This window comes from Rhinatrema bivittatum, chromosome 1 (assembly GCF_901001135.1).
Source record: "Rhinatrema bivittatum chromosome 1, aRhiBiv1.1, whole genome shotgun sequence".
Lineage (NCBI taxonomy): Eukaryota > Metazoa > Chordata > Amphibia > Gymnophiona > Rhinatrematidae > Rhinatrema > Rhinatrema bivittatum.
Genome location: NC_042615.1, coordinates 205,669,181 through 205,696,793, shown reverse-complemented (window position 1 = coordinate 205,696,793; position 27,613 = coordinate 205,669,181). Strand labels below are relative to the sequence as shown.

Sequence of the window (27,613 nt, the reverse complement as noted above, 5' to 3'; positions counted from 1 at the left end):
TTGACTTTGTATGCTGTCAACATGCATATTTGAATTGTAGTATCTAAAAAAAAATCTCATTAATCCTTAAATCAGTTTCCTTGCAGGATATATTTTACTAATTCAAACAGTGTACTAACATATATTAGTACGGTAATAAAATATGAAATAAATGCCCTTTCTATTAGATGGGAAGCTGAAGTATTTGTTGAGAGGGGAAGAAAACCAAACATCCTTTAAGACAAATTCCTTCCTTATCCTGCATTTAGAGCACAATACAAATCATAATTTAAAATTGTAATTGAATTGAAAAGTCAGTCATTCTCTTTACAGGAGCAACACTTGCCCGGCGATGAAGCTCCATTTATCCTCCACACCTTCTTTATTGTTCCATCATGTTTCTTTCAATATGCTGTACTCAAAATTTGAAAATGCACCCATATATTGCATTAGATTTTCTATAGTTTCTCTTCATTTCTTTTTCTTTTTTTTTTAATTCATTTTATTGCTTTTTCACAAAATATTTTCACATACTTCAACAGGAAAAAAATAAGACAAGTATTATAAAGTACAAAATAAGAATAATGATAATAATAGCAACCAATTAACCATACATGTTTTATATTACGAAGAAAACAGCTGTGACTCCTAGCCTGAAATATAAAGGAGTACAAAATTTTACTAATAACACAAGAAAAACTGGCTTAACGCTAAATGTCGGTTTACTTTCTCATGATTGATTTATTGGCCTTCTTCGGTGGTATTAGTCACATTCCTGGCATACAAAAAGGACTTAAGTTGTTCTACAAAACTCTCCTCTTTACGCCTACAAAACAGCAACAAGGTTATTTGAGTTAAAAAGTATAACCTAATGCCAATACTTGGGGCCTTAAACTTAGGAATTCCTTTCTCCTAGCCTGTGTCGGTCTTGATAAATCTGGAAAGATTTTTACTGCCTGGCCATAGAATTCTACACCCATGTTAAGTAAATAATTTTGCATTACTTTACTGACATCTTTCTGTGATGAAAGAGACCAGCAGAGTACCTCTATCTAATATTTCAACTGCTGAACTTTCAATAAATTGGGTTAAGTTTCCCATGGCTTCCAGATGATTTCCTCCAGTTGTTTTCATCTATCTAGTCAGGAAAAAAAGCTTTATTAACCAAAGGCATTTGAGATTCTTCAAACTTTAAACATTCAAGAAGAAACATTTTCAGAGTACTTTGGGTATTCTCCCCCAGAGCTCTGGGAAAATTAAGGAACCTCAAATTCAAATGTCTAGTATAGTTCTCAAGGAACTCCAATCTCTTTGACTGAGTTCCCATATCTTTAATAAGATTCACATTAACTGTTTGAACTTGTGCGACTTTATGGTCCAAATCTGATAGCTTATGTCCCATTTCTTTTATCTGTCCTCCCAGGTTTTGATTAGTAGACACCATCTCATTTTCCATCTTGGTATATTTTTTCTCACAAACGTTAACTAGTCTCCCCAAAGTAGCTACCAAGTCCCATAAAGTGTCCAGGGTGACTTCTGCCGGTCTGGGGGTAGTATAAACAACTCACCCCCTGCCTGGACAGCTTGTGATCCTCCAGCTTCTAGCATTTGGATTTCGCGGATCCTGCGTTCCTCTTCCACCGGACAAACTGGGGATAAAGATGAATTCAATCCCTCCAGGCCTCGTTGTTTCCGTCTGGCTAGAGAAAAGCTGCACTGCAGGCACAGTTTCTCTCGGTGTCCCCCTTCCTTCGGGTGGATGACATCATCTCCCTGTGCCGCTTCGAGAGACCTCACCATAGTCGCTGGAGCTGGAGGAGGCCTGCAATCGGGGGCTGAGCATGGTATCCCCAGACGGTGAGAGAGCTCCCTCTCCACTCACTGCAGCGGGGCAGTCGCTCCTCTTAGCTGCCGACATCGGGGCTGCATAGGACACGATCGTTTGGCCGCTAGGTAAAACAGGCTCAGGGGGGGTGCACCCATATTTTACCTTTCCGCTTAGCAGGCATTGTAGTTAGAAAATCTTTAATTCAAAAGGGAGCGGTTTCACTATGCAACCTCTCATCGCCATCTTGGATAGGAGTCTCCAGTTTCTCTTCATTTTCATTGTAAAAATTATTTTTAACAGTCATCTTGTATCCTCTGCATTTTTTTTTTTTTTTTTTGGAAACTACATTGTCAACAGTGAATGAATCCTAAGCAGCATTAGTATTCTGTTAGATCAGAGTTAACATCTGAAATGTTTTTAATAATGCAAAATACATACTGAATCATAAACTGTTCATATTGGGCCAGATTTTATAACATGTGCGCGGGTGTAGATTTGTTCGCGCAACCCGGTGCGAACAAATCTACGCCCGATTTTATAACATGCGTGCGCTGCCGCACGCATGTTATAAATCCAGGGTCGGCGCGTGCAGGGGGGGTGCACAATTGTGCAACTTGCGTGTGCCGAGCCAAGCAGCCTGCCTCCGTTCCCTCCAAGGTCACTTCGAAATCGGAGCGGCCTCGGCGGGAACTTTCCTTCCACCCCCCTGCACCTTCCCCTCCCCCCCGACCTTTATTGAAGAAGTTATGCCTGCCTCCGGCACGCGCCGGCTCTCCATCCTCTGGCCCGGTGGCTGTTCCGGAGGCCTCTGCCCCGCCCCCGGGACGCCCATTTTTTCAAACTCCGGGACTTACGTGCGTCCCGGGGCTTGCGCGCGCCGCCGAGCCTATGCAAGATAGGCTCGGTGCGCGCAGGGGGAGGCAGGGGTAGGTTTTCGGGGGTTGCGCGTGTATCTTATGCGCGCAACCCTTTGAAAATCTACCCCATTGATTTTTACTATTGCAAAAGAGTTACATTTTAACTTAACATAAAATAAGATGGCTAAGCTGAATATTATTTTATTCAAATGACAATATTACAAAAAAAGACAAAATAATTGTAATATCAACAGCAGTGGCAGATGGGGAGTCATAAATGGTGTGATCCCTCCCCTCCCTCTATTTCTGTCTTCTACACTAATGCCCTATACATACCCTTTCTTTCCTCATTTTTCCTTTAGATTTCAGTGTCAGTGACTTGGTAGCAATTAGCACTGTTCTTTCCTTTGTTTCCCTGTATCTTGTGGCTTCCCTAGCATGATGACAATCTCATGATTGACTCCCCCTCCCTTGCCATTTTTTATTTTGGATTTATCTCACCCCCTTTCATTGATAGATCAAGGCGAGTTATACTCCAGTAAGTAGGTATGTCCTAGGCCACAGAAAGTTTACAATCAGGGACGGTATCTTTCTTCGGCCTATTATGTGTGCAATTTTAAGTGGGTATGCGCCAACGCCATTGCCAGTTTTCACAGTTTGTGCCCAATTAAAGGATAGGACTTCCAACCCTCCCTAGTTTAATATCCTTCCTTTGCTACCTATTAGTCCCTACCCTTAAAACCCCTCTGACCTGTCTACATTTTTTTGTTTTATAAGTTACATGGCATCCATAGCAGAAGTAAAGTTATTTGGCAGGGGAGCCCAGTGCATGGTAGAGCGTGTAACTATTTATGCACTAATTTCAAATTTAAATCCAGGATTGCCTATGCCCTGCCACTTTTTTGAACTTTTCATTTGTGAGTGCAGCAGCCAGTCCATGCGTTTTCAGGAGGCTTTTAAAATCCACCCAGCGCGCATCTCCTAATTTTGGCAACTTTGAGATCCTAACTTTCATATTTGGCTGCAGTATATCATTTACCCACATAAATGGATACGGGGAGATTTATGCTGGTGTTATATAAACTGGTAAGAGCTTCACAGTTGATAAATATCATGTTCTTTTGCTTGAATACTATGTATAAATATGTCCAATTCTAGAAAATGCATACTTTCTCCACCTAATGTATAAACGTCTGTATATTCTAGGTGCTAAAAAATATAACACGTATGTGTAATAACCCCGATTTATATGCAGAGGCAGGTATGCGCTCATACTGTTTGAAAATACTTGTACGTGTACTTGAAATCACCAATTTGCTGATTCCTCCATCAATTCATCCAGTCCGACTCGAGTTCATCTATACCTTCTAGCTCTTCACACTGAACCCGGATAAGTTCACGAAAACCTCCCACCCAAAAACTCCAGCCATCAGATGAGTCTGATTTCACTTGTGCCAATTAGCAAGTTTAGAAGTGTACAAATAAGTTGGGAAAATGTGTACATTTATATTGCTTACAAAATAGCAACTACCATGCAAACTTCTGAAATCTGCTCTGAGCGCCCCTAACCCACCTCTTTATTTCTGCTAGTAAAATATATATATGAAATGGAAAATATACGCATACGCTCAAAAGTTTAGAAAATAGCATATTTATGAGTACATGCTATGTGCATGAGAGTTTGCTATTTTTTCATACAAAACACCTTTGAAAATTTACTCGTTTGTATGTGAAGCAGTGAATAGTAAAGGGACTTGTTGAAAGTCACATGGTCATCCCTACTCATAGCCTGCTGCTTTAGCCACTTGTTCCTCCATTCATTCCATTTATTAGTACTATGCTGGCTTTCTGAGTCTAGTCAAGGCAGTTCACAAGATTACATAGCAAAATAAATGTAACTAGTATCAAATGCAGTAACACAAACTTGCCAGGTAGTCCTGGCAAGAAAAAAATACATTTAAACACTTTAAATAAAAATAAACTGTTAATGCTATTTTAACATTGCAGTTAATGATATACACAACATCAATATTTGATATACTCTCCAGATTCCTAATACAATACCAACCACAGAATCTCTAGTAGCCAATGATTAAAATAGTTTTATAGTGATTGTCTTGCTTAACAATATTTATATAAATTAATGATGTTATATAGCATCTCACAAAATAAATATATGTGCTAAAACTAAGGTGAGCTGATGAACTCAAACAGAATAATTTGCAACCAACAGAAAATTTGTCAGATTGAGTGAATAAAATCATTTGTAAGTTGTAAAAAAAAAAAAAAAGTTATGCAGAGCTTAGGATGCTGCCTCTCTCTAATCGTTAGCCTCTTTTATTTCTCTGTATATCATTACCCCACTTTGCTTATATATATCCCACTTGCATTTCTAGAAAAGAGACAGAGGATGTTGTACTCAGGTTTTGATGTTGACATAACAGAAAAGTCATGAACCAACAGATGCCGACACTTCAACCAAAAATAGCTTGTTTACATCATTTTTGCAAGTTTCCTACATAAGATTCAAGAGCAGTATGATCATGGATCGATTTGATAATAAATGAAAATTATTTTAAACTATATAAAAACAAACATTAACATTTAGAAAAGATTAAGGGTTGTAAATGTGTTTGTGGTGGTCATAGGTTTTTCCCATAACAGTGCCAACAATTGTCATTTGAAGAAATGATTGTGTATGTAAGTCCGTCATTAAGATTAGGGTATACTATGAGTTCTGATATTTGATTTCAGTTGAATATAGCTTCATGTTACCTACCTCATTTACAAATTAACCTTATACAATAAAACACATAAAATAATAAACTTGGTACACTCTGCAACTTTACTCAGTCTCTTGTGGAATCAATTATGAAGATGGCAGCAGACACTCACTGTCCTGCTTTTGGGAAGAGTGGGCAGACTCCCGAAACCTCTGCCATCCTTCAAAGGAATAGGTCCCCACCCAGCTACTTAACTCATCCCATTCTAACCTCAGAGGCTCTACAGGACAGCAATACCTGGAAAGGAGAAGAAATAGAAAACCAAGCTTCTGTCCAAGGGAAATGGAGGTTTTGATATACAATGTGATCTCACTTTTCCCATGTTATGAGAAACATTTTGAGGCCACTGACAATGTTATGAAATCACAGTTCTGGCATCAAATCTAGACTGTTGTTAATATTGGGGTGTGATTCAAAAGGAGGGGGATGAATTAAAATACAGGTCAAGATTGGTGAGGTTTCGGTAGTCCATAAATTACCTAACAAAGTATCATGCCCAAGGCACTAGAGAGGGTACACTTCAACTTGAGCAAGTGACACTCCACAGAGGAAATGATCACAGAAGATACCATGTCTGAAAATGCTCTCCAGAAGCAATATAAAGGCCTTCAGTTTCAGCCTGGTAAATGTTTCAATGTATGTTTCACATTTACAGATGTCTAGATTAGGGGTTTTCAGCCAAGGCCACAAACAGGTTTAGTTTATGAGATATCTACAAATGAATGAGAGATATGCTTGAAATATTTAAATACCTCATAGTTATCAATGCACTGGTTAGGTTAGGGACCTCTCAATGGAAGGGAGGCTCTGGAGCAAAGGATCATGGGATGGGGTAAAAAGGAGTAGACTCAAGTATTCTAAGGATTTTTTACAGAGAGGATGATAGATGCATAGAGCAATCTCCCAGTGGATATGATGGAGACAGTATCTGAATTGGAAAAAACATGGGACAAGCACAGGGGATCTGTGAGAGAGTGGTAGAGATCATAATGCTGAGTAGTGAGTGTGGATGGGTAGACAAAATTGGCCATATGATTTTTTTCTGTCATGTTTAGATGTATTAACATGTGGTCTAAAAATTAAGCTATTTTGCATAGCTTGGCTACCCTGAAAATCAGACCTGTTTGCAGTGCTTGAAGATCAAGAGTCCAGAGCACTAATGTAGAATAGATAGTTTGAAAACCCAGGAACACGAGGGAAAACGTGAGGATATATAACAAACAAAAAAATTCCTCATCATTTATTCTTGATTCACTTAACAGGAAAAAAGACCTCAGTGCAGCCTTTTAAACTCAATGGAGCAATTTTTATCCAAGGAGTACGGCAAAATCAATCATGGGTTAAAAACCTCTTATCTTATTATTTATTTATTTCATCTTTCATTTATCTTTTAATATGAAATTCTTTTAAAATCTATTTGAATATTCCATATAAGCAATGCAAACACTGCTCAAAAATACAGGTAGATTTTAAAAGCTACACGCTGATTTTATGACATGCGTGTGCTGGGGGGAATTTTAGAAAAAAACAACACGTGTCGACACAATTAGGCCTACCCCAGTTCCCTCCCTATCTGCTCCCTATCCCCCCACCTATTCTTCCTCCCTTTTCCCTTCTCCTCAACCCCTAAACCTACCCTATCTACCCACATTTTTTTTATTTTTGAACTTACTTGTTCCCAGGAGCAGCAGTAAGTTTAGTGCGGCTGCCGGTGTGTTCTTCCCCGGGACAGGGCCTAATGACCGCTGTCCTGGCTGGCCCCCTCCCCACCCCAAGGGCCCGGCAATTCTGCGCAAACGCTCATGGCCAGGCCTTTTCTAAAATGCGCATGGCCTGGCCACGTGCATATCTCCCGGTATTTGCGCACACCGGGCTTTAAAAATTTGCTCGTTAGCTTTTAGTTGCTGCTGAAACCAACTGAATTCCTGTTTCAGGGTTTATCTAAAAGCAAATAAAATATATTGACAACTATCCAATCAACTTCATAATTCCACCTCCTTTTCAAGTGACATAAAAATGTGGATCAGACAGCTCTCTTCCAAATAAAAAACATACACTTAGGGGCAGATTTTAAAAGCCCTGCGTGCATTCCGGGGGGCGTTCTGGGGCATGGCTGAGGCCTCCGAACCAGCCCCGGGGCCGGGGAATGGTACGCTGGCAGCCTGCCGGCGCATGCAAGTTATGCCTGCCTCAGGCAGGTGTAACTTAACAAAGGTAGGGGGGATTTAGTTAGGGCTGGGGGGTGGGTTAGGGAGGGGAAGGTGGGGGGGAGGGGGCTGGAAAAAAGTTCCCTCCGAGGCCGCTCTGATTTCGGAGCGGCCTCAGATGGAACGGAGGCAGGCTGCTCGGCGCATGCAGGTTGCACAATTGTGCACCCCCCTGCACACGCTGACCCTGGATTTTATAACATGCACGTGGCAGCGCACGCATGTTATAAAATCGGGCGTAGATTTGTTCACGCCAGGTTGTGTGAACAAATCTACGCCTGCGCATAACTTTAAAAATCTACCCCTCATTCTTTTTATTTCATTATTATTTCATTTTTCTTTTTTAATTTAAACATTTGCTGCTAATCACTCCAAGGCTACATGTCTGTAACATCATACTTCTTAAATTGTCCAATGGTGTACTGAATTTCAAATCACATGTAAACATTCATTCATCCAATCAAATTGTTCCTGGAGAATTTTTGTCTTCCAAAACAAATAACTTTCACAGAAGCCCCCACTTGGTAGCAACATTCAACCCTTTGGGTTCTATTGTGCCCAATCGAAAAAACTATTTTCTTTCTGACCTAAAATAGCTTCCGAGTTGTCCCCTTGAGGATGTTTCTTTATAACATCTATAACAAAATACTTTAGTTCTTCAAAGTTATGGCCATACTTAATACAATGAGCAACCATTGGTGCAGTTAATCTTTGTGTTGTGTTTGAGGCATTGTGGACCCTTGGTCGCAATGGAAATGATGCCGCCCACAGGGAGGAGCCCCGTGGGGAACCACTGCGATAGGCTGACACAGCAGACACAAAATGGATAGAGTCTTTATTGTACTGTTGTAATTAGATGGTAAAGTGGGAAGGTAAGGCACTGATCCACGAGGTGCCAATATGCTCAACAGGCTCAGAAGTACAGACTCACCCAGATGTTCACGATAGGCAGGAGCCTGTAGTGCGGGTAACGCCGCGGCTGGTGGATGGAGTTGGAGCACCGGTTCGTAGAGGTACTCACAGAGTGAAGGCGTCTTCCTGATGGTAGAATGGTGGGACTGAAGGTCCATGATGCAGGATATGAAGAGATAGGCTCTCGAGGAGCGAGTACCCAATGATCCAATATTCTGGAATGAATAAGAGAAAATACGCCCGAGGAGCGGTTGTCTAAGTTAGTGAGGACCCCAAAGGGAAGTTGGAAGCAAGAGACCCCTGAGGAGCGGTTGTCTAGAGCTGCTGCTGGAGCAAGGCCCTTAGCGAAAGGGTCTAAGCTGGCAGCTTAGAGCAGGCAGAGTAGTGAAGCGGTCTTTGCTAACTCAGATTGGTAGCGGAAGCAGAGGCTAGTTATACCCGGAGGTACTGATGTCATGCAGTGGGGCCGCCCCGAGGTTCCCGCTATGACGTGTATTTGAATGATAGAGATGTGCGCGCTCGCGCCCTAGGAGCCCATGGAAGTGAGCATGGTGGATGGGGAATGCCCATGCTGGTCTGAAAACACCGAGACACTCGGCACTGGAGACAGCCATCTTGCCCAAAGAGAGGGAAAGGGGAGAAAAAGAGGTAAGGCAGAGCGGTCGCAGCCGTCTGCAACCAAGGGATGCAACACTTTGAAGACAGATAACTCCTATGCTCAACAATTCTAATGCAAAAACTCCTGATTGTCTTACTGACATGCATCATATCATATGAGCACTGTAGGAGATACACTACCAAGGCAGTAGGCCAAATGGAAAACTTTCAAATCATATCTTCTTTGTATGATTGGATCAACAAAACTTCGATTGTATGTTTACATTGCAAACTGATCACATACTGCATTTAAAATGTCCAATTAGATATTGTCCAGTAAGCATTTGAAAAATTAACTACTCATAGTGGTAATGATAAAGGTGACAAATATTTGCATAGATCATGGCTTCTCATATAAGCCATCCTCACATTTGCATAACAGAACCACTGACTAGTGGTTTCTTAATGATTTTATTAATTTTAGACAAATGTGATGAATAATGGATCATACAGATAAAAACATGTTTCCTCTTATTTTTAATTGTTAATACATTTCTAGTAATTTGTAATGCTCATAAGTATGATTTATACAAGATGATACATAATCCTCATGCACAAAATATTTTATTTCATCTTGATCTATTCTCTCTTAAAAACACTGATCTCAGAATAGTTCCTTCTTCACCTGAAAAACACTGTATCATTCCTATTTATCCTTTTGGAAACACAGGCTCAGCAAATTTACTCAGTTCTGAGCAAACTAATCAATTCTTTATTCGAGACTAAAATTGGGAAGTAGACCATAGTAACATAATAAATGATAGATAAAGGCCAATTGGCCAATCAGTCTTCCCAGTTTTTATGGTCTGCAATAAGTATCTATACACCAGCTGTAAAAACAGCCATTTGTAGGAAATTATTCCATATCTAACCTAGGTTTTACTGTAATGTGTGTTGGATCTTGGTGTTTTGGCAAAAATAATTGTGCACAAGAGCCTTTGGATAGAATTCTGAAAATCCAAATACACTATATCAACTGGCTCATCCTTGCCTGTATTTTTATTTGTTATTTACACCCTCAAAATTTCTAGCAAATTGGGAAGGCAATACTTCCTTTTGCAAAACCTATGTTGACTCTCCCCTAGGGGTGTGCATTTGTTTTCGACGTATTGGCAATCTGCAACATATATGTCCCTATTCGTTGTATTTGTGGGGTCATGAAACGTAGGGCAAACCCCCACGAATACAATGTATCTTTCGAATAAACCCCCCCACCCTCCTGACCCCCCCCCCCTCAAGACTTTCCAAAAGTCCCTGGTGGTCCAGCGGGGGTCCTGGAGCGATTTCCTGCACTTGGGCCATTGGCTGCTGGTATTCAAAATGGAGCCGATAGCCTTTGCCCTCACTATGTCACAGGGGCTACCGGTGCCATTGGTCGGCCCCTGTGACATAGTAAGGGCAAAGGCTATCGGCGCCATTTTGAATACTGGCAGCTGACGGTCTGAGTGCAGGATATCGAGCTGGACCACCAAGGACTTTTGGTAAGTCTTGGGGGGTCAGGAGGGTGGGGTGTTGTAGTTAATTAAAAGTCCCTGGTGGTCCAGCAGGGGTCCTGGAGCAATCTGCACTCGGGCCATCAGCTGCCAGTATTCAAAATGACGCCTATAGCCTTGCCCTTACTATGTCACAGGGACTACCAGTGCCATTGGTCGGCCGCTGTCACATGATAGGATCACAAGATGGTGCCAGCTGTCCATTGCTCCTACCATGTGACAGGGGCCGACCAATGGCACCGGTAGCCCCTGTGACATAGTGAGGGCAAAGGCTATTGGTGCCATTTTGAATACCGGCAGCCGACAGCCCAAGTGCAGGAGATCGCGCTGGACCACCAAGGACTTTTAGTTAGTCTTAGGGGGGTCAGGAGGGTGGGGGGTTGTAATTAATTAAATTTAAAGGGTTGGGATGAGGTTTTTTTGGGGGGAACGAATACATATGTAACTAATGAACAGATCGAGGTCCCCCGAGAACGGATGCAATGGATTTGGCTCCCCACGAATACCGAATGGGACGAATCCGTCCCTGCTGCACATCCCTACTCTCCCCCATTAAACCATGTCTATTTATGTGGTAAGTAATTTTGTTTTTAACAATAGCTTTGATCATTTTGCCTGGCACCAATATCAGGCTCACTGGTCTCTTGGTGTCTGTGTAAAGCATCAGATTTGAGTTGGCAAGTTCTATAAGAGAAGTGAACTTGGAAAGAACCTCAAAGACAACTGGAGATGAGGAAGAACCATTCAAAAGTACCAAGAGTGACTTGGAACAGCAGTAGCAATGGATGTTGCAATTAAAATCATAAACCACAAGTTCATAGCAATGCACAAGAAGAGTAGCAGAAGGACCCCAACATGTATGGCAAGGGCTGAGGCAGGAAGAAAATGGCATCAAAAGCCCAAAGACCCAAGAGGGGCAAAGTGGTATTAGGAGTGGTGTATCAAGTGTGCAAAGCATTGGATTGCCAAGGCAAGATCAAGAGTTGACAAGAATATAAGGGAAGGGAATTTGGAAAGAATTCTAAGGCAGCCAGAACAGAGATGGAACCGTCCAAAGGCACTAAGAGTGGCTTGGAGCAGCAGCAACAGTGGAACGGGCAATTAAAATTACAAACAGTAGGTTCAGGGCAATTCAGCAAGAGGAGTGGCACAGCTTAGCAAGAAGAGTTAGAATGCTTGGCAGTGGCACACATATCTAATGGCTGGCTATGCCTTTGTGATGTATTATTGTACAATATAGTAGTAACTTTCACAGTGTGCAAAAATGTCTCTCACACAGTGTGTATGTGTCCTGACTACACACAAACGGGCGGATTTTAAATGCCCTGCTCGTGTAAATCCGCCCGGATTTACTCGAGCAGGGCCCTCGCGCGCCGGTGCGCCTATTTTGCATAGGCCGCCGGCGCGCGCAGAGCCCCAGGACGCGCGTAAGTCCCGGGGTTTTTTTAAGGGGGCATGTCGGGGGTGGGGCCGGGGCGTGGCGCCGGCCCGGGGGTGTGGTCGAGGCCTCCGGACCAGCCCCCGGGTTGGATGACGGCGCGCCAGCAGTCTGCTTCTAGCAGGCGTAAATCAAGGGACAAAGGTAAGGGGGGGTTTAGATAGGGGAAGGGAGGGGAAGGTGAGTGGAGGGCGAAAGAAAGTTCCCTCCGAGGCCGCTCCGATTTCGGAGCGGCCTCAGAGGGAACGGAGGCAGGCTGTGCGGCTTGGCGCACGCAGGCTGCCCAAAATCGGCAGCCTTGCGCGCGCAGATCCAGGATTTTATAAGATACGTGCGGCTATGCGCGTATCTAATAAAATCCAGCGTACTTTTGTTTGCGCCTGCTGCGCGAACAAAAATACGCGATTGCGCTCTTTTTAAAAATCTACCCCAAACTGCGGAAGAGAAAAATCAGACAAGATTCAGGCTAATGTTCCCTACAATATGTCTCTAAAGCTAATAGTTGCAGATTAGAAGACAGGACTGCAGCATACAGAATGAGACAAAATATCTCTCTTTCACACACACATACATATACAGTGTGTTACGACTATGGCTGCTGTGCAGCCTCCTCACCACCAGAGGCCCCTCATGAGCACTCTCTCTTGGCTGGCCCAGTCTGTCCTACCTGTCTGCTCCATGTCCCGAACTCCCTACTTAACCCCACCTAGCCCATGCCTCAGTGCTTTGGCATCGAGTTCCCTTGGGCTTCCTGCTTTAGCCTCCTGTTACCTTCTGTGCGCCTCCAGGCTTCTCGCTATCTGTCTTGCTCCATGGCCTTGGGCCCCTGCTCTTCTTGCCCTGTAGCCTTCTGCCTTGCCTGCTTCGTTGTTCCCCTCAGTTCCTGATTCCTTACCTGTTGCCGTCCTATTTCCCCCTGTTTCCGTGCCTCGCTGCCTTCGGGCTTTTGTGTTTTATGTTCAGTGTAAGTCATGTCTTGGTTTGTTTAGTCCAGTCATTGTCTGTCCTGCTCTCCCTGGTTCCCTCTTTCCAGCTCATTCCTACATTCAGCCTCACACTTACCTGCACGCTATCCTGATTCCACCCATACCCGCACTCAGTTCCTATGTTCAGACCACACTTACCTGCACTCACATCCATGGCTTCCACGCGTACCCCCATGCTGTTCCAGTGTTTCCCAAAGTTCACCCTTACCCGGGGCGGATTGGCCTATTGGGGGATCAGGCTTCCCCTGTGGGCCTGTCTAGCTGGTCACGTGGTCTCGACCGCATGGCTCTTCCTCAGCCCAGCCTCAGCGCCTCCCAGCTAGCCCCCACCGAAGAAATAAAAATTGACGCCGGCGGAGGCAAAGAAAAGAAGATCAGCCAGCCCCCACGGGAGACCAAGCCGGTGGGGGCCGAAGAAATGAAGATGGGAGCCTCCCAGCCTGCCCCCACCAGAGACCAAGCTGGTGGGGGCCGAATAAATTAAAATCGAGGCTGGCGGTGGCGGAGGCCGAAGAAAAGAAGATGGGTGCCTCCCAGCCAGCCTCAAGCGGAGTCTGGCTGGGCGGGGCCCATCTTCTTTTCTTCGGCCTCCGCCGGCCTCAATTTTAATTTCTTCGGCCCCCGCTGGAAACAGCGACAGCCGGTGGGGGCCGAAGAAATTAAAATTGAGGCCGGCGGAGGCCGAAGAAAAGAAGATGGGTGCCCCCCAGCCAGCCCCCGCTTGAGGCTGGTTGGGAGGCGCCCTTCTTCTTTTCTTCGGCTGCCGGCCTTGATTTTAATTTTTTCGGCCCCTGCCGGCCTTCAGGGCTGAAGAAGTGAACACTCGTGCTGCTAATCACCACTGGAGACCAGCTGTTCAGCTGGGGGCCTTAGATCGGAAGGATGCTTCTATGTGTATGTGAGAAAGGAATGGTGCTTCTGTGTGTGGTGTGTGTTGTGTGTGTGTGTGTGTGTGTTATGTATGTGAGAAAGGAATCTGCCAGTTTAAAAAAAAAAAGAAATGTGATAATACATATACCTCAACTTTTGTGCTGGTAGTGCATCTTTTGAAAAGTTGGATGAAAGATGAAATTATTGAATTTTAAGCATCCCTCTTCTGGAAAATAAAATTTAGCAAAGTGGGTAGAGACAAATACTAAAGCAAAAAAAAATTAAAATATTTAAAATGTTCATCTCAGCAAAATCACAAATTTAAGATACTGATGCCAGGTGGGGTTTGGGTTTTTTTTTAATCATAATTTAAGCATGAAGACTAGAATAGTTCCAATCTGAAACGGTTTTGCTAATTTTTTTTAAGCCTTTAGAAAATGTATATTTTTAAATGACTAAGACTGGAATCTTCCCATTTAAAAGGGAAGTTGGCTAAGGATGTCTTTCGGTTCCATATCTCCCACATGAATAATCATATGACTGATAGTTTGCCTGAAAGCATAAAACAAGAGAAGCTGTACGGTGTGGGTGGCTGTCCCTTGGGAGGACAGAACCTGAAGGAAGGGTGTCATTTCGCCTTCTGATAGGAATGTGATTTTCTTATTTAACGGTTGGAATCATCACTTTCACTTTTAGTAAAAGTGAAAAATGCCACAAGTCTGAAAGCAAGGTGCTTCTGTGAGAGTGTAATGTTTATGTGAGTCAGGGAGGGTGCTTCTGTATGTGTGTGGTGTATATGTGAGTCAGGGAGGGTGCTTGTGTGTGTCAATGTGTGTGTGCAAGAGAGATGGAGCATGTTTTTGGCTGGCTTGTGGCTGTGAGAGAGGGCATGTGTGTGATTGAGCCTGTTTGTAAGTGAGATAGAACATGTGTGTGATTGAGAGCTTGTGTGTAAGTGAAATAGAGAGAGCATGTGTGTGATTGAAATCCTGTGTGTAAGAGGGAGTGAGAGCATTGTGTGATTGAGAGAGACTGGCTAGAGAGGTGACGTGTGTATGTGTGAGACTGATCAGGGAGATGACTGGTATGTGTGTGCTTGTATGTGTGTGTGTGTGTGTGTGTGTGTGTGAGAGAGAGAGAGAGAGAGAGAGACTGGTTGGGAAGATGATTGGTGTGTGAGAGACAGAAACTGGTCTTGAGGGTATGACTGGTGTGTGTGTGTGTGTGTGTGTGAGAGAGAGAGAAGAGACTGGTTGGGTCCCTAAGGAAGAGGACCGTGAGGACAGCTTCAGCAGCTACTGCTGCTTCTGGTGTGGCCTGCAAGGGAAAGGAGTAAGAGAACTGCTGGAGAGGGTAAGTAAAGGTGGCTTTTTAAGTTCATTTTTCTTGATTGACTACTATTTTAATTATTGGGTAGTATGCGATGTGTCTGCTGTTTGAAATATTTTATTGGTGTTTGGTAAAGGTTTCAAAATTTGCTTGAGTGTTTAATTCTATTCTATTCATCAGCTATTTTGAAATTATTTTATTAGTATGATTTTATAATTATGATTCATGATTTATATATCTTGATTTTATTGATTGTTTCATGAGGAATGGTGACATTTTTGTTTTTCCATTGTTGCACTGTATAGTCTGGTGTGATACGTTTTACAGTTTAGTTTTTGTCTGTACATTTCTATTTATACTTTATGTGGCTTTATTCTGTATTTTGTGAGAGTTTGTTTTTTTATTTTTTTTATAATTTAATATTTATTGAATTTTATATATTAATACATCAAGCAGTATTATACCTGAGTACGCACATAACATAGACATAATAATTCAAAACTGGACATATCACAACCATCCCCCTCATTTATCAAAATGCGGTAAGGTGTTTTCACATGCGTTAAGGGCTTATTGCATGTGAAAAGCCCTGTTTACACATGCGATAGGCCCTTAACGCATGCAAAAACGTCTTTAATGCATGCGATCGCACCATATCGTATGGTGCGATGCAAATTCCCAAAAGAGGAGGAGTTAGGGGTGGGGAGTGGGCCGGCGATGCCACTGTGCAAAATGCTATCGCACAGACTTAACGTCGATTTTAACTACTCCTTTTTGAATCATGTTAAGCCGTGCGATAGCCTGCATTGCTGGGAGGTAAAGTTTTCTCACATGTAGTGTTGTCTCTGGAACAGCCTATTTGAGTAGTTTGAGAGAGAGAGCGAGAGCGTGCCTAGCCATAATGTCCTCTCCCAAGATAGGTATTTGTATCCCTATGAGAGGCCCACCTAGTAACTCGGGGCGAGGGTTAGGTGTTAGTGTAGGGGGTTAGGGGCCACTTTGACAGTCAATGTGAGACATACGAACAGAACAGTGGTCTCTTGTGAAGATTGGATGGCCTTCGGAGGAGGAAACTCACTCCAAGATGAGATTTGGGCAATGATCTCTCAACCTAGCTTGATGTTACCCAGCTAAGTCCTCCAAATCCCCCTAATTTAATAGCCTTCACTCCCCCCAGTTATCCCAGGTCCTTAAAAATCACCTCAGTTATGGCTAGTTTCCATTTTGTTTTTAGTTTACACCTCCTGCATAACAGAAGTAAACTTGTGCACCACTGGACCTGGGCATGTGCCCAGGCGTGTAGTTATTTTCTTGCACAACTCATGGCTATGCCCTGAAACACCCATGTCCCGCCCACACCATGCCTACAACCTGCCCCTTTTTGACCATTTTTGTGATGTGCACACAGTTGGAGATATGGGCGTATATGGGTGGCTTTTAAAATTCGATCAGTGCATGCTCCAACTGATGCTCGCACTGGGCTTTTAAAATTCACCAATACATTTTCTATTGGGTCTTTTCCTCAAAATAGTGTCTAGTCAGCTGGAAAGAGCAGCTTTTTTAAAGGTCCCTTGGCAGTGTTGTATTCTATGAAAACATTGCACTCAAAAGGAAACCCACACTGTAAAAAGAACTTTTGAAAAACACCACTTGTAATTAATAGAAAACAGTCCAGTCAATTTCCTTGTTCCATGTTCAACCCCATTGGAGAAACAACGTTGAACTTAAAAATTAATCTCTTTTCATGCTGAAGCAACATCCTTTCCAAGTGTCCTCCTCACAGGCTTGTAAATGGCTGTTCCAACACTGCAAATGTGATGTCAGTAGGAGAATGCCCTGTTTCAGTCCAATAATCCATTAACAGTGCTTCTTCTTGCTGATAAAGTAGACAACTTAAATGTTCATGAAAGTGCGCAATATAAAATAAAAGGCAGGGACTCCAGATAGTATAGATTAATCCTTGTAAGAAACAGTTGCTGCAATGTAAGAAGTGATAGGGTCATTCTTGACTGAAATTAATTACTTGACCACTATAGGAGAATTCCTATACAGAGGATGATCTACAGGGAAATTTTGTTTTTTTAATATATACTGACATTTGATCTGAGATATCACACTGGTTTGCATTCAGGTACTGTAGGTATTTCCCTATCCCCAGAGGGCTTACAATCTTAGGGGTTCATTTATCAAAATGCGGTAAGTACCGCATGCGTTACCAAAAGGGGCGTGGTGTATGCTAATGTACTGTTTATCGCATTTGCGAAACTTACCTGTGCGAAGAGCTAAGTTAGTGCACATTGTGATACCACTTCATATTCTGCGATAAGTGCCAAACCTGATGGACTCTCTACCTGGGTAACATCAAGCTAGGCTGAGAGACCCTTGGCCAAATCTCATCTTGGAGGGAGTTTCCTCACTCCGAAGGCCAGCTAATCATCACAAGAGACCACTGTTCTGTTCGTATGTCTCATGTAGAATGTGACAGTGGCCCCTAATGTGACAGTGGCCCCTAACCCCCTACACCCTTATCTAATCCCCACCTCGAGTTACTAGGTGGGCCTATCCTAGGGATATAAAAACTTATGCATGGGACATGCTATCATGGCCAGTCTCTCTCTCTCTCTCTCTCTCTCTCTCTCTCTCTCTCTCTCTCTCTCTCTCTCTCTCTCTCTCTCTCTCTCTCTCTCTCTCTCTCTCTCTGATCCATTGGTGCTTGAGTTTCCAGGACACTACCCTGTCCAGAGTAAGACTATACCTGATGCAACAACTGGTACAGTTTTATAGTGTCTCCTTTCCATGGCCTCCAATACATTGAATATGGCCATGTTTCGTCATGATGTCTGCTTCAGGAGTGATTATATATTTGTTCTTCCTTATTCCCCCCTAGCTAAGAGGAGAAGAGGCTTCCACTGGACCATAAACAAGCTTACAATTCACAAACCCTAAGAGACATTTGAAATAGTAAATTGAATATTCTTTCTTACTTATTTGCAAACAGAAATTACGGCTCACACTGGATAGACAGTCTGCAGCAGTGCACCTTATAATGAAGCAGACATCTTGTCAAAATATGGCCATGTCGGGTGTATTGGATCCATCATTGTGGTAATTTTATGTTTGATTTTATTATAAATATGATTTTATTAATATTAAATTTGTAATATTTTATCACACATTTTAAAATCTTTATTATTTTATTTTATTTTATTAACTATTTGTTTTTTGTGTACTATTCTTTGTTGTTTTCAGTTTTAGACTACTGCAATACCATGTACATTGGGCTTCCAAAGTTTTATTTACATTCATTGCAATTGTTATTAAATACTGGTGCTTACTTGATTACACATTACCAATTGCGAGAACAAATTATGTCAAATTTTATTCAAGTTACAATGGCTACCGATAGAGCAGCAGGTAAAATTTAAAATTTTGATTCTGGTTCATCAAGCCCTTATGGGTCTGCACTAAACTATTTAAGAAATACTTGGTTCTACATCAACCTGAGCAGCCTTTACGTATGCTGGGCCAACAATTGTCTATCCCAGCAATTAAGACCACTCAATTACAGTGTACAAGGAAGGGTGCCTTTTCTCAGTTTGTACCTTCCCTCTGGAATAGCTTTCCTGTAGATCTATGGCAGCTAGCAGATTACAAGTGTTTTAGAAAGGAATTAAAGACAGTTATTTTATGAAACTTTTAATTGTTGTATAACTTAAGTTTGATGTGTTTTTAATTTTGTATTTTAATAAATATTCTGTCTGTAATCTACCATGAACAGATTCTGGTAAGATGATGGACCATAAATCCTGTAGTAAATAGAAATTCATTCTCTGCTATAAGTGATTATGCATCTAACAAAGATCTCTACTACTGGACATCATATGTACTTGGAAATCTTATTTGCATGCATGGAAGTCATTAAAATTTTGCAAGCCCAGATCCTTTGAAAGCACATCTTGCTTTGTTCTGAAAGATCCAAAAGTTAAACAATATAAGCCATATAACAAAGTGTGATGGGTAAAATATGGATGTGTGGAAATAGACATTGCAGATATATCCTCTGACAAATAAAGAGTTACATGGATGTTAAGACTCTGCAAAAAAATGCTTTGTAAATATGTTCTTAGCCATTATTAATACAGTACCATTGTTTATATTTGTTTTGTTTCAGTTCTGTTTGCTTTTGCTCATAAAATCACCTGTCACATTGGGAGCTCAAACAAAACGGTAAGCTGGAGATAGTGTTTCCTTTGTGCTAAAATCACTGCAAACATAATTCTATTTCTTTAACAAAGAAGTAGTTCCTTGTCGATACCATCTATAGTAACCTTAATTGTTCCTGACCTACAATAGATATCCAAAGATCAAACCGTAAATTCAGTTTAGTGCAGCTGACTATATTGTTCTTAAATCCCTTTCTTAGACTGGTAAATGAAAAAAATAAGCCCTCTTACATAGCAACTTGGAAAGAGTCCATAATGGGTATGGTTTGCAAGGTACTAATTACTGACCAAATCAAAGACTGAAGCTAAATTAGTTCAACAAAAGAACATTAAACTAAAGAGATTTAGCTTCAGTTCCCATACAAAGGAGATAGTGCTTATTATGACACATTAATACTTTCAGAATCATTGATTCAAATATTATACATTTTAAATCCTTCCTAAATACACTTTCAGTAGAACCTCTTTGATTTAAGAAAACCAAATTATGTACATTTTAAATGGGTTTAGTTGTCTGGCTTTTCAGTGTTCATTTCCGCTGTCTTGCAGAACAAGAGATTATGAGATTTTGTAAAAGAAAAATCAATTCATTCCTTTTAGATACTGATAGTCTAATTTCTTAAGATTTAACAGGGTCATTTTTCAAATTGTGTTAGGGCCTTATCACAGGTGTTAGGACCCTAATGCCCGTAATAATGCCAAAATGCCCATGATAAATAATGCATCGCAAGATGCTTATATAAATGTTAACATTTTTCCTGAATGAAAGGAGTTTGAGCAGAGTTAGGCCAGAGTAAATTAAAATGAGTAGTGCTTAGCATTGCAAGCAATAGTGTAACACACATTAACGCAGGTTTTAAGGCTGGAAATAACTACACATTTTTCTTGGCATTATGTTGTGCAATATGCCTCAAATGGGATTTTCGCTAAAAATCACAAATCCCATTTCAGGAAGGGGGAGAGGGAGAGAGAGAGCCTCTGGGAGGCACAGATCACATATTAGTCAACATTTTATACCACTGTAGGAGGGGCACCTAGTAACTCAAGGTGAGGTTTTGGTGGTAGTCTAGGTTTGGGGGGAGGCAGATTTACATGCACAGACAGAGGTATGAACAGCACAGAACACATCAGTGAAGATTTTATGAGATTTGGAGTGAGGAAAGGTACACAATGATAAGATTTGTTCATTGTACTCTTTACCTAGCTTGATAGCAGCTAGGTAGAAAGTGCATCAAACTAGGTCAAGAGTTAAAAAAAAAACCTGGTAGCTATAGCAACCAGTTCTTGCCTGTGTGAATACACTGCCTTGTCAGAACCAAAGAAGGACATATTGATAAGGAAATGATCCAGAAGACAAATCATAGTGAAGCATCTTTGTAAACTAGCCTATAGCTGCTAACTAGATCAAGTAATGCTGATGTCCTCCCAATATAAAGTCTGAGCATGTTCAAGAAGATCTGTATTTCCTCTCTAGATTTTTTGCAGAGAAGGACATGCTACTAGAAGCTTTCACAGAGTTTTATAAAAGCTTACAAACTGTTGGATTTGGCATGGATAAAGGGCTGATTCTGGTCTTCTTTGTTCTGCAGGGTTTCACACATTCCCTGTTCCAGAAAGATAGACAGTGCACTGCTTCTGATTAGGATTTTTTTCTTTACTGTATGAGTGTCAGGGTAGAAGACTGTGTGGAGATTGTAGCAGTGTTAGTGAATTTTTTTCTTTGAGCACCAGAGAGGTGAGCTCAAAGACTAAAGTGAAGAGGCTTACTAAACTGCCAGTCTTTTTGTCTGTAGTGTTTAACAGTTTTCTTGTATATGGCATCACTCAACACTAGTACACAGCAGACATTCAATCTGTGTGTGCATGTATGTGTGTCTGAGTGTGTGTGTGTGTGTGTGTGAGAGAGAGAGAGAGAGAGAGATAGACTTACATACAGTGAGTGGTATCAATAAATTAATTTGAAATATCCAAATCCTCAGTAGGCAGTACAAGTTGACAAATTCCATCATGTCAGAAAAAAAGAGATGAGGGCATTTTGGCAGGGTTGGCAGCTTTGGCAGGGGCAGCAATAGAAAGGCAGACCTGCACTTAAATTAAAAAAGAATTTTTTAGATCCCAAATGGCAGGAGAACAAAGCTGCTGAAGTCAGAAGAAAATTTAATTTAAAGAACACATGTCACTGCCATTTACTCCTCTCCCTCCTATTTTGGAGTGGAGAGAAAAGGTAGGAAAATAATCCAAGGCAGACAGTAGCAGGGCAGGGAAATGGACAGCAGCAGGAAAAATGTGGCAGTCAAAACCAGATGCATGCTCCTTTACTTTGCTTACTGCTTCTGAGGCAATGGAGGCATAATTTTCAACAACTGATTCTAAGGAAGAATTGTGTCTGTAATTACCTGAATCAGAAAATGAAGAACTAGTAGTTGAAAAAGATTTGGGAGGATTAGTCAGTAACATGTTAGTCTCTAATTCACTGATGGGAGAGAATGATACTGGTGGTGATGACAGGAACCCCTAACAAGAGAAGGTAGTGCAGGTTAGGGATGTGAATCGTTTTTCAACAATTAAAATTATCGTCTGATAATTTTAATATCGTCTGAAATCGTTATAGAACACAATACAATAGAAATTCTAACGATTTATCGTTAAAAATCGTTAAATCGTGTTAGTGCGCACTAACTCCCATTAGTGCACACTAACAGAAAATGATACAAATTGACACTTTCCAGGTCAGTAAAGGTCAGTTAGGAATGAATATGTATCCCTATTGGCTGGCTGCCCTCTTATCTATTGATGTTACCAAGGTTCCCACTAAGGTGATGGTTGGGGGGATGGGAAATGGAAATGGAAACTCAGGAACACTAACAGAAAATGATACAAATTATTGACACTTTCCAGGTCAGTAAAGGTCAGTTAGAAATGAATATGTATTCCTATTGGCTGGCTGCCCTCTTATCTATTGATGTTACCAAGGTTCCAACTGAGGTGATGGTTGGGGGGATGGGAAATGGAAACTGTTGATAGTTGACAAAAAAAGTAATGTGATCAGTCAACTCAATATGACTAGAACTTGTGCCCTATTCCTGATACCAGGGGTGTTGTGATCTTCCTGCACACAGTGCCCTACCCTGACACCAGGGGTGTTGTGATCTTCCTGCACACAGTGCCCTATCCCTATTAATACCAGGAGTGTTGTGATCCTCCTGCACACAGTGCCCTAACCCTGATACTAGGGGTGTTGTGATCTTCCTGCACACAGTGCCCTAACCCTGACACCAGGGGTGTTGTGATCTTCCTGCACACAGTGCCCTATCCCTATTAATACCAGGAGTGTTGTGATCTTCCTGCACACAGTGCCCTAACCCTGATACCAGGGGTGTTGTGATCTTCCTGCATGCAGTGCCCTATCCCGCCTGCATTACTAGTGAGAGGATGGCTTCACAGACAGGGGGGAGCTGCCTGACCCTCACTCCTCCGGGGTGTTGTGATCTTCCTGCACACAGTGCCCTATCCCTGATACCAGGGGTGTTGTGATCTTCCTGCATGCAGTGCCCTATCCCTATTAATACCAGGAGTGTTGTGATCTTCCTGCACACAGTGCCCTATCCCTAATACCAGGGGTGTTGTGATCTTCCTGCACAAAGTGCCCTATTCCTGATACCAGGAGTGTTGTGATCTTCCTGCACGCAGTGCCCTATCCCTGATACCGGGATGTGTGCAAGAAGATCACAATACCCCCGGTATCAGGAATAGGGCACTGTGTGCAGAAAGATCACAACACCCCTGGTATTAGGGATAGGGCACTGTATGCAGGAAGATCACAACACCCGTGGTATCAGGATAGGGCACTGTGTTGAGGAAGATCACAACACCCCGCTGGAGTGAGGGTCAGGCAGCTCCCCCCTGTCTTGAAGCCAGCCCTCACTATAATGCAGGGAGGGAGCTGTCTCAAGCCTTCACCATCCTCCCCCCCCCTCACCCACACACACCATTCACTGGCTGGGACATGGGGGAAGGGAGGAGTGAGGGTCAGGCAGGCTCCCTCCTGTTTGTGAAGCCAGCCTCTCACTAGTTAATGCAGGAAGGGAGCTGTCTCACCCTTCACCATCCTCCCCCCCCCACTCACCCAACACACCATTCACTGGCTGGGACATGGGGAGGGGAGGAGTGAGGGTCAGGCAGCTCCCCCCTGTCGGTGAAGCAGCCAGCCTCTTGAACTAGTCATGCAGGGAAGGAGCTGTTTCAGCCTACCATCCTCCCCCCCCCCTCTCACCCCACCACCAACCATTCCACTGGCTGGAATGGGGGAGGGGAGGAGTGAGGGTCAGGCAGCTCCCCCCTGTCTGTGAAGCCAGCCTCTCACTAGTAATGCAGGGAGGGAGCTGTCTCAGCCTTCACCATCCTCCCCCCCCTCACCCCCCACAACCATTCCACTGGCTGGAGGACCAGGGGGGGGAAGGAGTGACGGTTCAGGAAGCTCCCCCCTGTCGTGAATGAAGCCAGCCTCCTCACTAGTAATGAAGGAGGGAGCTGGTCTCACCCTTCACCATCCTCCTCCCCCCCCCCCTCACCTACACACCATTCACTGGCTGGGAATGGGGGAGGGGAGGAGTGAGGGTCAGGAAGCTCCCCCCTGTCTGTGAAGCCAGCCTCACTAGTAATGCAGGCGGGATAGGGCACTGCATGCAGGAAGATCAAACACCCCTGGTGTCAGGGTTAGGGCACTGTGTGCAGGAAGATCACACACACTCCTGGTATTAATAGGGATAGGGCACTGTGTGCAGGAAGATCACAACACCCCTGGTGTCAGGGTTAGGGCACTGTTTGCAGGAAGATCACAACACTCCTGGGTATTAATAGGGATAGGGCATGTGTGCAGAAGATCACAACACTCCTGGTATTAATAGGATAGGGCACTGTGTGCAGGAAAGATCACAACACCCCTGGTATCAGGGTTAGGGCACAAGTTCTAGTCACATTGACTGATCACATTACTTTTTTTGTCAAGCTACCAACTGTTTCCATTTCCCATCCCCCATATATTGTCAGTGGAAACCTTGGTAACATGAATAAATAAGAGAGCAGCCAATAGGAATACATATTCATTCCTAAATTGACCTTAAACTGACCTGAAAAGTGTCAAATTGTATCATTTCTGTTAGTGCGCACTAATCGGAAAAAACAATTTTTTAACTAAAAAATCGTGCCAAACACGATTTTCTTCTCCTGCCAGACGATTTCAATCGTTAGACGATAGGCACATGATTCACATCCCTAGTGCAGGTAGAGAGAATAAGGATCCACTCCTACCTGAACTCCAGTGCCAGCATTAGCCCCCAAGGATACAAAGAAGGTGTCACAGAAGAAATCCCTAATCTGGAGGCAGAACTGGATTTTAAGAATTTGGTGCTCATAAGCTCAGTGCCACAGATGGTACTCCTTTAAAGTTGTGCTGGCATAGTGCCCCAAAGTAAGTGGAATTGGGCTCTTTTTTTGTGCTAGCTATTTGGTGCATTCAAAATTTGGTAACAGCAGTAGCAGTTGCCTACATTGCCTATGCCTAAATCTGTGCTTGTCTGGAGGGCATTTTAAAATGAGGGAGGACCTGCATTTTTCCTCACTTTAAGGAAAGTATATTAGTAGAGGGAAGCAAGTACATAAGAACATAAGAAATTGCCGTGCTGGGTCAGACCAAGGTTCCATCAAGCCCAGCATCCTGTTTCCAACAGAGGCCAAACCAGGCCACAAGAACCTGGCAATTATCCAAACACTAAGAAAGATTCCATGCTACTGATTGCAATTAATAGCAGTGCTATTCCCTAAGTAAACTTGATTAATAGGCCGTTAATGGACTTCTCCTCCAAGAACTTATCCAAACCTTTTTTGAACCCAGCTACACTTACTGCACTAACCACATCCTCTGGCAACAAATTCCAGAGCTTTATTGTGCATTGAGTGAAAAAGAATTTTCTCCGATTAGTCTTAAATGTGCTACTTGCTAACTTCATGGAATGCCCCCTAGTCCTTCTATTATTCGAAAGTAGGGATGTGAATCGTTTTTTGACAATTTAAAAAATCATCCTTCCTGTCAAAATAGCAAAACCTACGCTGGATTTGGTTTACTTCCACTACAAAAAAATTAATTTTTTTATTAATTATCTACTTAAAACAAACTACCAAAACTCCAACAGGAGTCAGATTGTTTTAAAGCTATAAAGTAATACGGCTGTGAAGCTATGTGACCATAGAACAAGTGTCTCACGCCAACAATTCAGAAAACACTAACCCAACAGCAGCACCTAGATGGAACTTGGTTGGGCACTCATTTCAATAATGATGGCTTCCCACACTCAAATGCAGGCATCTGCACACTACCATACATCAAGTCCTTTTATATCCGATCAGTCGGTATCTTAAAGGATGACATATACCCTATTATATCCAATCAGAACACAATCTTCACATCACACATATTTATTTATTAGTACTGACTGATGAACTGCATTCATCCATATATAATATGCAGCCCTTTTATATCTTGAGTGTAAGAAGTCGCCATTGTTTGAGATGAGTGCCCAACCAAGTTCCATCTTGGTGCTGGTGTCTCCAAGAGGAGATTTGGGCAACGTTCTCTCCACCTAGCTTGATGGATACTCTACCTGGGCAACAACAAGCTAGGTGGAGAGAATGTAGCCCAAATCTCTTCTTGGAGTGAGTTTCCTCACTCCGACGGCCAGCAAATCTTCACTAGAGACCACTGTTCTTTCCGTACGTCTCATGTGGAATGCGAAAGTGGCCCCCAACCCCCGACACTCATACTTAATCCCCACCTCGAGTTACTAGGTGGCCCTTCCATAGGGATACAAATACTTGTCTAGGGCATAGGCATTATAGGAAGTCTCTCTCTCTCTCTCTCTCTCTCTCTCTCTCTCTCTCTCTCTCTCTCTCTCCTCTCTCCTCTCTCCTCCTCTCTCTCTCTTCTCTCTCTCTCTCTATCTCTCTCTCTCTCCTCTCTCCTCTCTCTCATCGTGACTGCGATAAACAACCAATGAATCATCGCGGTGCGCGATATTGGAAAATGAGGACCTTAGAGTAGATGTATATCAAAGATGATAGAGGCATTGCCAGAAAGTAGAGGTGGGGAAACTCCATAGGGAGCTGGGGCATTTGTGGTGCTGAGCAGAGAGGAGAAAACCATGATAACTAAAAATTATGAAATTCTGTGGTAGAACAGGCAACAAAATAATTTCCAAGTTGGAATAAAGTTGAGCTATTCCATATAATGAGCAACAGAGCTAAGGGGCTGTGAGCTGGGGTGAGGGGGGTGCCCTGGGTGCTGCCAGAATCACTCATCATGCCGTGGCCAAAGAGAGTCCCATCATATCCATAGCAGATCCCCTCCCACCCCACAGACCCCTCCTTACCTAAAAATATCCTCCTTGGTGGTCTCATGGTAGCCTGAAGTGCCCCCTAGCTCTGGGCTGATCAATGCCATTTTCCAGAATAGCATCATATACCTTTGCCCCTATCACTGGGGGAAGGGATCAGGGAACTGATACTAGAGCATTGAGGGTGTTGGATTTGTGGGGGGTTATTTGGTAGGGGTGCCAAGCAGGTGTGTATGTGGGGTACTTTTGCCTAGGACATCATTTGCCCTAGATCCAGACTTGATCAGTAGTCATTAATTTGCACAATAAATCTTTGATCTGCCCCTTCCCTGGAATTCCATCAGGATATTGTGAAGACCTTCGAAGGTATCATGACATCTCAACATGATATATTGCTATGAAGTGCTAGCATGGAATAGAAGAGAGGGGAACACATTTGGAAATGCTGATCCTGTAGAAATGTAAATATTTTGTAAATAGTTCAAAAAATTGCATATTTTGTGATTCATCAGTTTATATTGTATGCAGCAGCATTCTGGATGTGTTGCTGCTGTTGTAATTTCTTAAAGTAATTCTCAGGGTCTGAATCATTGTCATTTCTCTCAGTGTTCTCTTCCCCAGGTGCTGATAGTTCATGTAGATTTTCCATATAATACATAATAT

The 27,613-nt window shown here is 42.7% G+C and overlaps 2 protein-coding genes across 2 annotated transcripts in view; both read left to right on the top strand.

Moving 5' to 3' along the window:
* The window catches only part of TMEM128 (transmembrane protein 128), a 111,599-nt gene extending 106,087 nt beyond the window's left edge, over positions 1 to 5,512 (top strand). The window contains exon 6 of the transcript XR_003854757.1: positions 5,061 to 5,512. The gene's annotated coding sequence lies outside the window, so the exon portion shown is untranslated. The remainder of the gene's footprint in view (positions 1 to 5,060) is intronic.
* The window catches only part of LOC115085200 (proton channel OTOP1-like), a 203,016-nt gene that overhangs the window by 3,444 nt on the left and 171,959 nt on the right, over positions 1 to 27,613 (top strand). The window contains exon 2 of the mRNA XM_029590931.1: positions 19,511 to 19,566. The gene's annotated coding sequence lies outside the window, so the exon portion shown is untranslated. The remainder of the gene's footprint in view (positions 1 to 19,510; positions 19,567 to 27,613) is intronic.